Source organism: Danio rerio, chromosome 17 (genome assembly GCF_052040795.2).
Source record: "Danio rerio strain M-AB ecotype USA chromosome 17, GRCz13ab, whole genome shotgun sequence".
Taxonomy (NCBI): Eukaryota; Metazoa; Chordata; class Actinopteri; order Cypriniformes; family Danionidae; genus Danio; species Danio rerio.
Window position 1 is genome coordinate 1,514,685 of NC_141037.1, and position 12,063 is coordinate 1,526,747.

The window sequence follows — 12,063 nt, forward strand, 5'->3', positions numbered from 1 at the left end:
GTGAATGAGAGTGTATGGGTGTTCCCCAGTATTGGGTTGCAGCTGGAAGGGCATCCGCTGTGTGAAACGTATGCTGGATAAGTTGGCGGTTCATTCTGCTGTGGCGACCCCAGGTTATTAAAGGGACTAAGCCGAAAAAAAAAAAAGAAAATTCAATTTAGTACTTAAAATCTGTAGGCAGACAAATGATTCTTAAATATAATGACTCACTCATGAGATGCGGAGTCTGCTCTTTTTTTTAAAACACAATATAATTATTAATATATATATATTTATATTTATCAATATATCTATATTTATCATGCACTTAATTGATGAGCAACTTTTCAGACTGCTTACATTAAAGGACAGTTAAGTTACAATCTGCAAATAAGATATTTTTCCAAAAACCTATATAAGTGTCACCGACTCGGTCCCGGTCATTCCCCTCGCTGGCCAGCAGAGGCCACCATCTCCGGACTTTTAGCATTACATCATCCATATACACTGATTGCGCATACACCTGATCTTAATCAGGTTAACGACCCACACACCTCTTATAAGCCGCACTCAAACACTCAATCAGTGCGAAGTCTTGTTCAGCCCCGGCCAGCATTACTGAGCGTTATATCCAGCCTGATCTCTTGTGTACGACTCCAGCCTGTCTCTTACTTTGCTTCGCCTTCTGCCTGCCCACGACCTACGCCTGATATATGGACTCTGATTCTTGCTGCCTGCCCTTGACCCAAGCCTGATACACGGACTCTGATTCACGCTGCCTGCCCTCGACCCAAGCCTGATACACGGACTCTGATTCACGCTCATCACCCTCTACTCATGCCTGGTAACTCACTCTGTGTCTTTTCATCGTCATTCTTGAAACTATTACTACTACTGTAGATGTGTGTGTGCACTCAGGTGCATATTGTGTGTTTGAGTGAAGTTGTGATTAATAAATACTGCATAATGGATCCCTCCGTGTCAGTCTCCTCGTTACAATAAGCTGCTCGACCTTTTTTTCCCCCAACTTTTTCTTGGAAACACTGAATATAACTCTGTATATAAAAGTCTGCATAATAGTGTGAAATATTTATCAACTGCAATAATGTTAATGTGCATTTTATCAGATTATGTGCTGAAGTTTATCACTTATCTTGCTAAAACAAACAAACACAAACTCGCCTTCAGAGTACAAAAGCATTGAGCATTTATTAGTGTATTAAGCACCAAAATCACCATGGTATTATCAGCGATCTTCTGGATATTATGTAAATTCTATGATTGTTTTAATGTAAACTAATGTCTAAGAAATGTTTGGAATCCCTCTGATAAGCAGTGTAAACATGAGGAGGAAATGCAAACATCGTCTGTCCTTCTCAGTGTTGTAGATTATCTTATAGTTGTTTCAGGTCAAGCTGATGTTTAATCTGTCTAAAAAGACTAACAGAAGGACATTTGTCTTGGCATCCTGAGAGGAAGTAAGACTGCTGATAGTCGAGACTAAACGTCCAGTAATACTGAACCAGTAATTGGGAAACCTGTCTGAAAACAGTCATTATACAGCTTGTCATGTAAGGGAAAATGTAGACAAGGCCGGTTGTTGATTTAACCCCTTAAGGTCATGTGAAGTGCTTTGAAATGTGCATTTTTTATTCAGTGTTTGACAAAATTTCAACTGAAAAATCAGGAGATGGCGGGGCATAGAGTAGCTCCACCCCTTTAAAAAAACAGCCAATAGGGGTTTGTTTTTATTACAGCTCTGCTTGTGAGAAAGGTTGAGAAAACCAAATGAGAAGTGTCTTGAAGGGGGCGGAGCATGTCAGACGACAGAGAGCATTTGATTGGTCAAGATTTGATGAGAAAATGAAGTAGGAGGTGACATCATTGATCCATTTAGGGTGAAGCAAACATACTGAATATTTATATAAGGTTTTTTATCTTATAAACACCAATGATGTCTGTTTTATTGCACACTAGCTTACAGATGTCCTTAAAACTAACATAATGACACCAACGTTTAAAAAACTTTCATTTTACTGGACATTTAACTCCCTGTGTGATGATGTAGAGGTGTCCAATTATGTTACAGTTCAGCAATATATCACCTGCAATGCATACACTAAACATTGTAACAACCCAGCATGAGTGTGTGTGTGAATATGTGTGTGGATGTTTCCCAAAGATGGGTTGCGGCTGGAAGGGCATCCGCTGCATAAAATCTTGCTGGATAAGTTGGCGGTTCATTCCACTGTGGTGACTCTGGATTAATAAAGGGACTAAGCAGACAAGAAAATGAATAAATGAATAATTAAACCAGGGGTGGCCAACCCTGTTCTTTGAGCTGCGTCCGAAACCGGCTACTACTCAGTAGGTATTGCATCTTAGTTTAAACGTACTACTCTGCCGTTAGAAAAGTGCATTCTATACAGTATGAATGTGAAAAGTATGAATGGAATTTGGACGCGCTACATCCGCCATTTTGTCATAGTCTCGTGACCTACCTGCGTCAGTTCAACTGGGTTTAGTCACTTCACTTTCATTCATGAATTCTCTCGCGGGGCATCATGGAATAACGCATCATGCATGGGATGCACACTCCAGAATCTCACCAGAAGTAGTATGTCATCCGGGTACTTCTCGCATACAAATTTTTGAATACACTACTCTGCTCGCACACTGATTTTAGAGTACTATGTAGTATGGAAGTATGCGGTTTTGCACCGGTTATGCTGGTGTCCTTTAGTTTCAACCCCAATCAGACACACCTGGGCTGGCTAATCAAGCTCTAACTAAGCTTTCTAGAAACATCCATGCAGGTGTGTTGAGGGAAGTTGGAGCTAAAATCTGCAGGAGACCGGCCCTCCAGCAACGAGTTTGGACACCCTTGCATTAGGGAAATATATACATGTTTTTAGTTACATTTAAATCTCATATTTTAATCCAACTGCTGGGTTAAAACTGTGGGTTAAAACAACCCAGCACTTTGTAGAGTGCATGGGAATGACCTTAAATGTTTTATGCACAATTGTGTGAAAAAGTTAGGACATAACTGTGGCGAGGGGGCGTGGCCGAGAGCCGTGGGAATGGAGTGAGGCCACCGCGTAAGTGGATACACCTGCGGTGCGCACCTGCCTCAGATCCCACGGAAGGAGCTCTGGACCATAAAAGGAGGAACGAGGGCAGAGGAAGTCGAGAGAGGATCGAGCCCTGACTTATTTTACTTTTGCTTTCAGTTTGACGGCAGTCTCCGTGAGGAGCTGCCGTCCGTTTGTTTTGGTTTAGACGGCAGTCTCCGTGAGGAGCTGCCGTCACTGTTATTAATAAATCATTTTAAAGCTCCGTCGGTTCTCCGCCTCCTTCTTCCCGGCGGCCAAAGGGCCTTAAACTTCATTACAGTGGTGCCGAAGCCCGGGAGAAGGAGGGACGCGTTGTCCAGATGCCCTCGCCGCTGAGAGAGGGGGCGAGTGTTTGGGAGTTAACCCGAGTGGGGGAGAAACCCGTCCGTCTGCCCATAGTGCCGGGGCGGCCTGAGGCTGGCGAGGAAAGGATCTGCCTGCTGCCGTCTCCCAGCATGGGGAGGAGCAGGGGACGCGGGGCTCACCACCGGAAGGGAAAGTGCTGAAGGGAGCCATACCACAGAACCCGGGGGAGTCGCCGCGATCCGCCATGATGCCAGAGCCTGCATCCATCCACCGAAGCGGGAGCGGAGCAGGAGACCAGAAATGCCGCCAGCCAGCCAGGAGAACCGCCGCCGGACGCCAGAAGACGGACGGGTGGATAGATTCCTCCACAGGGCTCCCAGCACGTCGTCGCATCTCTCAGCTGGTGGAGGACCGAGTGGCAGCGTGTCTGGAGAACCGAACCCCAATTACTTATTTATTTTTTTCCTCTCTCCCCTTTCTCGGTCTACTCTGTCTTGCCTCCTTTTTTTCCATCTCCTTTTCTCTCGGCCCATCTCATATAGGTCTCGCGGGTGCTGTGGCGCCAAACCCCCCCCCTCCCGGAGTATGCATAGCCACGGGGTGCCCCCGGCCTGTGATGGGAGATGGGGGTATGTGGCGAGGGGGCGTGGCCAGGAGCCGTGGGAACGGGGTGAGGCCACCGCGTAAGTGGATACACCTGCGGTGCGCACCTGCCTCGGATCCCACGGAAGGAGCTCTGGACTATAAAAGGAGGACCGATGGCAGAGGAAGCCGAGAGAGGATCGGGCCCGGACTTATTTTACTTTTGCTTTCAGTTTGTTTTGGTTTAGACGGCAGTCTCTGTGAGGAGCTGCCGTCATTGTTATTAATAAATATTTTAAACCTGCGTCGGTTCTCCGCCTCCTTCTTCCCGGCGGCCAAAGGGCCGTAAACTTCATTACAATAACCAAATACTGTCCACTTTGAAAAATGCTGAGCTGTTTTAACCCAACATTGGGTCAAAAATGAACAAACCCAACCTAGAGCTGCACAATTAATTGTAAAAAGTTTGCAAACTCTATTTGACCCCCTAGACGATCTTAATCCAGCATTTCTATGAATCTGTCAATCATATTTTCAATTTCAGGAGAAGCAATGGTGGCGCACAAGTCTTCACATTGTTTTACATACATCGTTTAGCAACGTGGACACCTCCAAATGGTGTTGAGTCACATGCTGTATTTATAAGATATAATTCACCCCCAAAATGTCATTTCTGTCTTCATGTAATGTATTTGCGACCGCAAAATCACATGTGACGTGAGCTGACCGTCAGCTGTCACCAGAGAGAGGGCGGGCGCCTCTGAATGAAGTCTACTGTAGAGAACAGAACCTGCAGAGACTGTAAATAACAGGTAATAAAGACGTAAATAACATTCAGTTTGTGGCACAGAGGGATGGTTTGGGAGCCATGCGGGAAGTGAACCGCTCTTAGCAGTGAAAATGAAACCGAAAGCGCACACAGTGTTGCCAGATGTAACTGACTGATTCCAGCACAAAAAGTATCCAAAACCCACCGAAATGCAAAAATACCCGCCCAGTCTTCTGTATTCACCAAAATCACGTCAGTGACAGATTTTAGGCAGAAAATGACAGATTGTGAGCATACGTCTCAAACACAATAACTCAACATCAGAATTATCATCAGCATTAATGACCGGGACACATCTAAAGTCTGTTTAAGTCCACCATTCCAACTCTATACAACATTTAGCATTTTAACTAATAGTACAGCTACACAAAGCCTATTGCTGTTTTACCACATGTTTGAGTATAACAATAATAATAGCGCACTCATATTAACCTTTACATCTACAGAATCCGGAGAAAATCTTGATCTTTATTGTAGGCAAAAAAAAATAAAAAATAGCGATTCTCATTTCAGCCAGAACCCTGCAGCTCTAACCCAACCATTGGGTTAAGAAGGAACATAAATTGAACTGAAAATAAATGTAACCCATGTTTGTTTTCTCCAAATTTGACCCAACAATAAATTAAAACAACCCAACATTTTTTAGAGTGTGTGGTCTTTGCCAGCTCTCAAAAACTTGGATGAACATCATTACATGACATCAAACATGATGGTCAATTCATTCAACAAATAGTACAAAAAAAATAAAAAATAAATCACGATACCACTTTGTATTGATATTTCCCCTACCCTGCTTATTTGCATATCTGCATGCTTTGTTTATACATTTACATTTATTTTTACTGTGCATATACTATTATTGTGCATTATTAATATTACTATTCATTTTCTTTTCAGCTTAGTACCTTTATTAATCTGGGGTTCACACGGGGAATAAACCGGCAACTTATCCAGCACATGTTTTACGCAGCGGATGCCCTTCCAGCTGCAACCCATTACTGGGAAACATTCATACACTCTCATTCACACATATAAACTACGAACAATTTAGCCTACCTAATTCACCTATAGCGCATGTGTTTGAGGGAAACCGAAGCACACCCACACCAACATGGGGAGAACATGCAAACTCCACACAGAAACGCCAACTGGCCCAGCCGGGACTTGAACCAGAGACCTTCTTGCTGTAAGGTCAACGTGCTACTCACTGCGCCACCATGCAGCCTATTATTATTATTATTATTGTACATTTATATTTATTACTACAGTGTAAAACAAAAAACAAGCCAAAAACTGCTGAAAAGTATCATTGTTTTTGTCCAAAAAGCCAATAAATGCTGTTTTTTAGACACAATGCAATTGTAATTCCAGTTTTTTTTTCACTTTTATCTTGTAATAACATGGCATTCTTTAACAAATCTTCGAGTATATTTCCTCAGATAATGTTTTTGATGATCACAACCATTTTAAGAATTAGGAATGTTTTATAAATCTAGAAAGGCTTAATGTGGAATGTGGAAACATCCCATTTACAGAAATGCAGATGAGAACAATGCAAACTGATGAACCCCTCCCCAAAAAAAGACTGATTTTGAATATTCAGACTCTTCTCACATCTTCAGTCCGCCCTCAGCCATGTCTGAATATAAATAGCCTCATTAACTTATTTGCTAATGGCAGGGAAGGAGTAATTAATGATGGCAATCATGAATAATGTATCACTATGCTAATGAGATGCTAATTAATCAGCTGCTAGAAAAGGACAGTCTTTAATTAAACTCATATTTTTGTAATGCTCCTATCACAGTCACATTTATTTCCACTAAGCACACTGGAGAAATGAACAGAAGGGAACCAGATCCGAGCTGAATAATGAGGCTATTGTCTTTTGTAGAGATGTTGAAAATGTGCAAATTAAACGTGCAACAGTTGTTGAACTGAACTAAAAGTAATACTATGGCAGTATTATGAAATGTGCATCACTAACTAAATATGACAATACAAAGTTTTGTACTATACTATACACAGTATACTTATATACTAATATAATATACATAATATATAATATACTATTCTCCAAGAATACTGAGTTCATTTAAACTGACCCTAATTGTGGCTTTTTGGCGACTGTCGCTTTAAATTTAAATGAGAGTGTGCTCTTTTCAAAAGAGGGTGGAGCTACAGACAGCTGTGTGTCACCAGCCACTTGTTAAGTGTGACGTCACGCGAAGCAACTTCCTTGTTCAAGTGCTATAATAAACTGTATAGGGAGACTCAACAAATGCTAATAATAATAAATATTTACAAAGTGATATAATACTTTTGAAAATCACTATATATATATATATATATATATATATATATATATATATATATATATATATATATATATATATATATACACACACACACACACACACACACACACACACATATATATATATATATATATATATATATATATATACACACATATATATATATTTATACACATATATATATATATATATATAATTTATGTCATAAATGAATATTTTTTTAATTCAAATGAGTAGCGGCTTCTTGGTCCTGGTAACAGTATTCCCAACGTCACCGATACGTCATGACTTAACAAGTGGATAGCGACAGATTTAAAACAGGACTGGCGTTATCTGTGTGAAACAGTGAAAATGTACCATTAGTACCAAACGTATCATTGCAATAATTAATAGTAAAATCATGTTTTAGAGATATTTTAGATTTAAATTCTATAATAGTCCTTTTTAAAACAGTCTCTAAGTAAATGTTTGCAATAGAAAAACTGTTGTAATGAAGTCATAATTATTATCCCCCCTGAATTATTCGCCCTGTTTATTTCCAACCCCCACCCCCCAATTTCTGTTTAACGGAGAGCAGATTTCTTCAGCACATTTCTAATCATAATAGTGTTAATAACTCATCTCTAATAACTGATTTATTTTCTCTTTGTCATGATGACAGTAAATAATATTAGACTAGATATTCTTCAAGACACTTCTATACAGCTTAAAGTGACATTTAAAGGCTTCACTAGGGTAATTATGGTAACTAGGCAGGTTAGGGTAATTATGCAAGTTATTGTATAATGATGGTTTGTTCTGTAGACCATCGAAAACAAATACAGCTTAAAGCGGCTAATAATATTGACTTAAAAATGGGTTTAAAAAATTAAAAACAGCTTTTATTCTAGCCGAAATAAAACAAATGAGTTTTTCTCCAGAAGAAAAAATATTATCAGACATACTGTGAACATTTCCTCAATCTGTTAAACATCATTTAGGAAATATAAAAAAAAAAAAGACAAAATTCCAAGGGGGACGAATAATTCTGAGTTCAACTGTATGTATATATATATATATATTAGAGGTGTGAACCTATACTGGTCTCACGGTTCGGTTCGGTTACGATTATCATGCCATCGATTCGGTTTAATTCAATATCTCGGTGCATCACGGTGCATTGACGATGCTTTCCATATACAGTGTTATATTTTAGGGGGAGGCTATAACAAGCTGTCTGTATAAACACACAGACACACAGCACCACACTGTCTCTCATTCAAACACATCCACAAACATAGACAGCATCAAACAAACAAACACACACACGCGCACACACGCACACAAACACACACACTTAGGCTCTTGCAACAGGGAGAGCTCGCGCTGAGTGGAGCAGAAAAACGAAAAAAAAAAAAAAACGAAAAAAATAAGCACTTTTCCGACGGTCGCTTACTGAGAGCTCCTCTCAGCGCGAGCTCTGCCGGCTAAAGTAAACGCAGACTGCGAGGGCTTAAACGGAGCAGTGCTCGTAATGTCGAGGAAAAAAAAAGAAAGACAGCTGTGAAACATAACCAGCTTTGTCTTTCTGTAGGAAACACACTTTAGATCTTTTTAGGGTAAGAGTGTTTTGAGTTATTGCCGTCTATCACTGAATGTGTGTCAGGAAAATCGAAAACAAAACCAACTGAAGCGCGCTCATTTCTGGCGCCCCACTGGATAAACAGCGCCCTTAGCATTTGCCTAGGGTGCCTATGCCACGGGCCGGCCCTGAGTTGGCTGAGTGTTGTAAATACCGGCGCTCACGACAGAGCGCATAGGAGATAAATGACGTCAGTACATAATAATTACTGAATCTATTACTGAATCGATACCGAATTGTCCGCGTATGCATCGCGGTGCACCGAAGAAACAATTAATTTTGACACCCCTAATATATATATATATATATATATATATATATATATATATATATATATATATATATATTGTATTCTATATATTCATTGTATAGTCATATATATATATGACTATACAATGAATAATATAATAAATTATATAATTATATAATGAATATAGGGCGACACAGTGGCTAAGTGGTTAGGATTGTGGCCTCACAGAGAGAAGGTCGCTGGTTTGAGCCCCAGCTGGCGTTTGAGAGTGTATGTGCGTTTCCCAGTATTGGACTGCAGCTGGAAGGGCATCCGCTTTGTAAAACATATGTTGGAATAGTTGGTGGTTTAGTCTGCTGTGGCAACTCCTGATAAATAAGGGATTAAGCCGAAGGAAATGAATGAATGAATGAATGAATGAATGAATGAATATATATATAATAAACTGTATGTGTCCTCTCTTAAAGGGACAGTTCACTCAAAAATAAAAATTACTTCAACATTTAGTCATTTGACCCAAACCTGAGTTTCTACTGTAAAACATATGAAGACACAGAAGAATGTTGGAAAAAAATCAGGCCTTGACTTCCATAGTAATCTTTTGTTCTACTTTGGATGTTTCTTTTTCCAGGATTCTTCAGAATATTGTTTTGTGTTGAACAGAAGTGAACTCATAAAAAAGGGTAAACTGTTCCTTTAAGGAGCTGTAGCAAATTGCCAAAAATGCTTTTCTTTCTTAGATTTTTTGTCTTGTTTCTGGTCAAAATATCTAATAATTCTTAATCAAGAAGCTTTTTCTAAAAAAGCAAAAATATAGTCTTGTTTTAAGAAATAACATGTCAAAATTAATATCTGTTTTCCTTAAAACAAGCAAACTAATGTACCAATGGGGTAAGTGATATAATCTTGTTTTTCCTTTTGAAGAGATTCTGTTTCTTACCCATTGGGGGTTTATTTTGCTTGTTTTAAGGCAAAACTCACTTCATTGTGACTCATTATTTTTGAAAACAAGACAATGTGTTTTTCTTGTCTAGAAAATGCTTCTTGATTTAAGAGTTTTTAGATATTTGAACTAGAAACAAGACAGTTTTTGCAGTGCATGACTAAAAATGCCTTTTTCCTCCATTCTGGCTGTCGTCGTAACAGATGTGCTGATTTTGGGAGTCATTCACTCACTAACAAACTGATTTGAGTCATTTGTGAAGGGGTTACAGGATTAACCCACAACACGGCGCTCGTAAACAGAACCCAATCAAGAGCACAATCCCGCGGGGCAGAACACAGACCCCACAGGAGGAGGATGAAGACGGGGAGTAATTGAGCTCCGGATCCTCTGCTTTCACTCAATCCAAGAGTCCAGACCTGGAGAAAGTCCAGCGCCGTCTGCCATTATGACCCTGCCTTTACTCTACTATTGGACAGGAGCCCAATATCACATCCCAGAGCCAATCACAGGACACTGAACTCCATCAGGAGACAAATCAAAATCATTTAAATATAGCAAGCAAACCTTTTGTGGATATTATAAACCAAAACGGGGGATCAAACTAGGTGCAAAAAAATATCCGTAGGAAAGATTAGATTTATATTTAAGGTCAGGAGCACCTAATGCAAATTGCAAGTGGACAAAATACAAATACAGTAATGAATTAAGGGTGAAATTTGAATTAAACAAAATAAATGCCAATGCATTTCATATGTGATGGGTGGGATGTTATTTTGTGCCCTAAAGAAAGGCTTGTAAGCCGAAACACATACAATATTATAATAAATGTGTTAAATTGTTTCTGGAGTTGCCTACTTTCTACTATATTCACTCCACTATTGGACAACAGCCCAATATCACATCACAGAGCGATCTTGGGACAGCAGACGGCCTCCACAGCAGCATCAAAATCATTTAAATGGAGAAAGCAAATCTTTTGTGGATATCATAAACCAAAACGGGGAATCAAAATACATGCAAAAAATCTCTACACTAATTGAAAGTACCAAAAAACTGCATGAAAAATCAAATTGCAATACGTTTACTTTAGCAATCCTATCTCATTTTGGAACTGCTACTATGGTAATAGCACATACCAGTGCAATAATATAGTATTCTCTTTTCACAAGCATGCATGCACAAGCATGACCTTCTGCAGACAACATAGACGGTGCTTCCAGCTTTATAATCATGCACTGAGTGTCATAATAGCAACTGTATATATTAACTCAAGTACTTTACTACAGTATACTGTACTTCCTAAACACTATAGTATTACTACAGTATTTTCCCATAAAATGCAAAAACAGCGGGTCTCAATAATCATGCACTGAGCATCACTCATTATTAAATCAACTGTAACTTCCTAAGTATAATTCAAGAACACTATAGTATTACTATAGTATTAATCCATAAAATGCAAACAGCTGTGAGTGTTTTTATGACTATAACAGCAACTGTATATAAACTCAAGTACTTTACTACAGTAAAACAATAGTGTTTTTGACTCATACTATAGTATTTTCCAATAAAATGCAAAAATAGATGGTCTTTTCCACATTTTAATCATGCAATGAGTTTATTTCTATAAAAGTACTTCAAGCACTTTACTATAGTATAATTCAAAAACACTATGGCATGCCTATACAGTAGTATTTTTTATAAATTAAAAAAACAGATGATTTTTATCATGCATTGAGTGTCATTCGTAACTATTACAGCACATGTATATATTAATTCACTATAGTATAATTCAAAAACACTATAGTAATTTACATGCAAAAACAGCTGGTCTTTTCATGCATTGAGTTTCTTTCTGCATATACTGTATTAATTTAAGAACTTTACTATTGTATAATTCAAAAACACTATATTACTTTTCAATAAAAAAATGCAACAATTAATCCTCTATATATCGATTCAAAAACACCATAGTATTACTATTGTATTTTCCATAAAATAAACACAGATGGTGTTTTAAGTAGTGTAATCATGTGCTGAGTGTTTTCATTACTATGATAGCAACTGTATTAATTTGTTGCAACAGTAATACTATCGTGTTTTTAAAATATACTAT

The 12,063-nt window shown here is 38.8% G+C and overlaps 2 protein-coding genes across 5 annotated transcripts in view; both read right to left on the bottom strand.

Annotated features, from left to right (window-relative positions):
- Positions 1 to 12,063, bottom strand: part of arhgap11a (Rho GTPase activating protein 11A) — a 1,047,489-nt gene that overhangs the window by 230,848 nt on the left and 804,578 nt on the right. The gene's annotated exons all lie outside the window — the stretch shown is intronic.
- LOC141378483 (cysteine-rich motor neuron 1 protein) overlaps positions 1 to 12,063 on the bottom strand; it is a 98,724-nt gene that overhangs the window by 85,150 nt on the left and 1,511 nt on the right. The gene's annotated exons all lie outside the window — the stretch shown is intronic.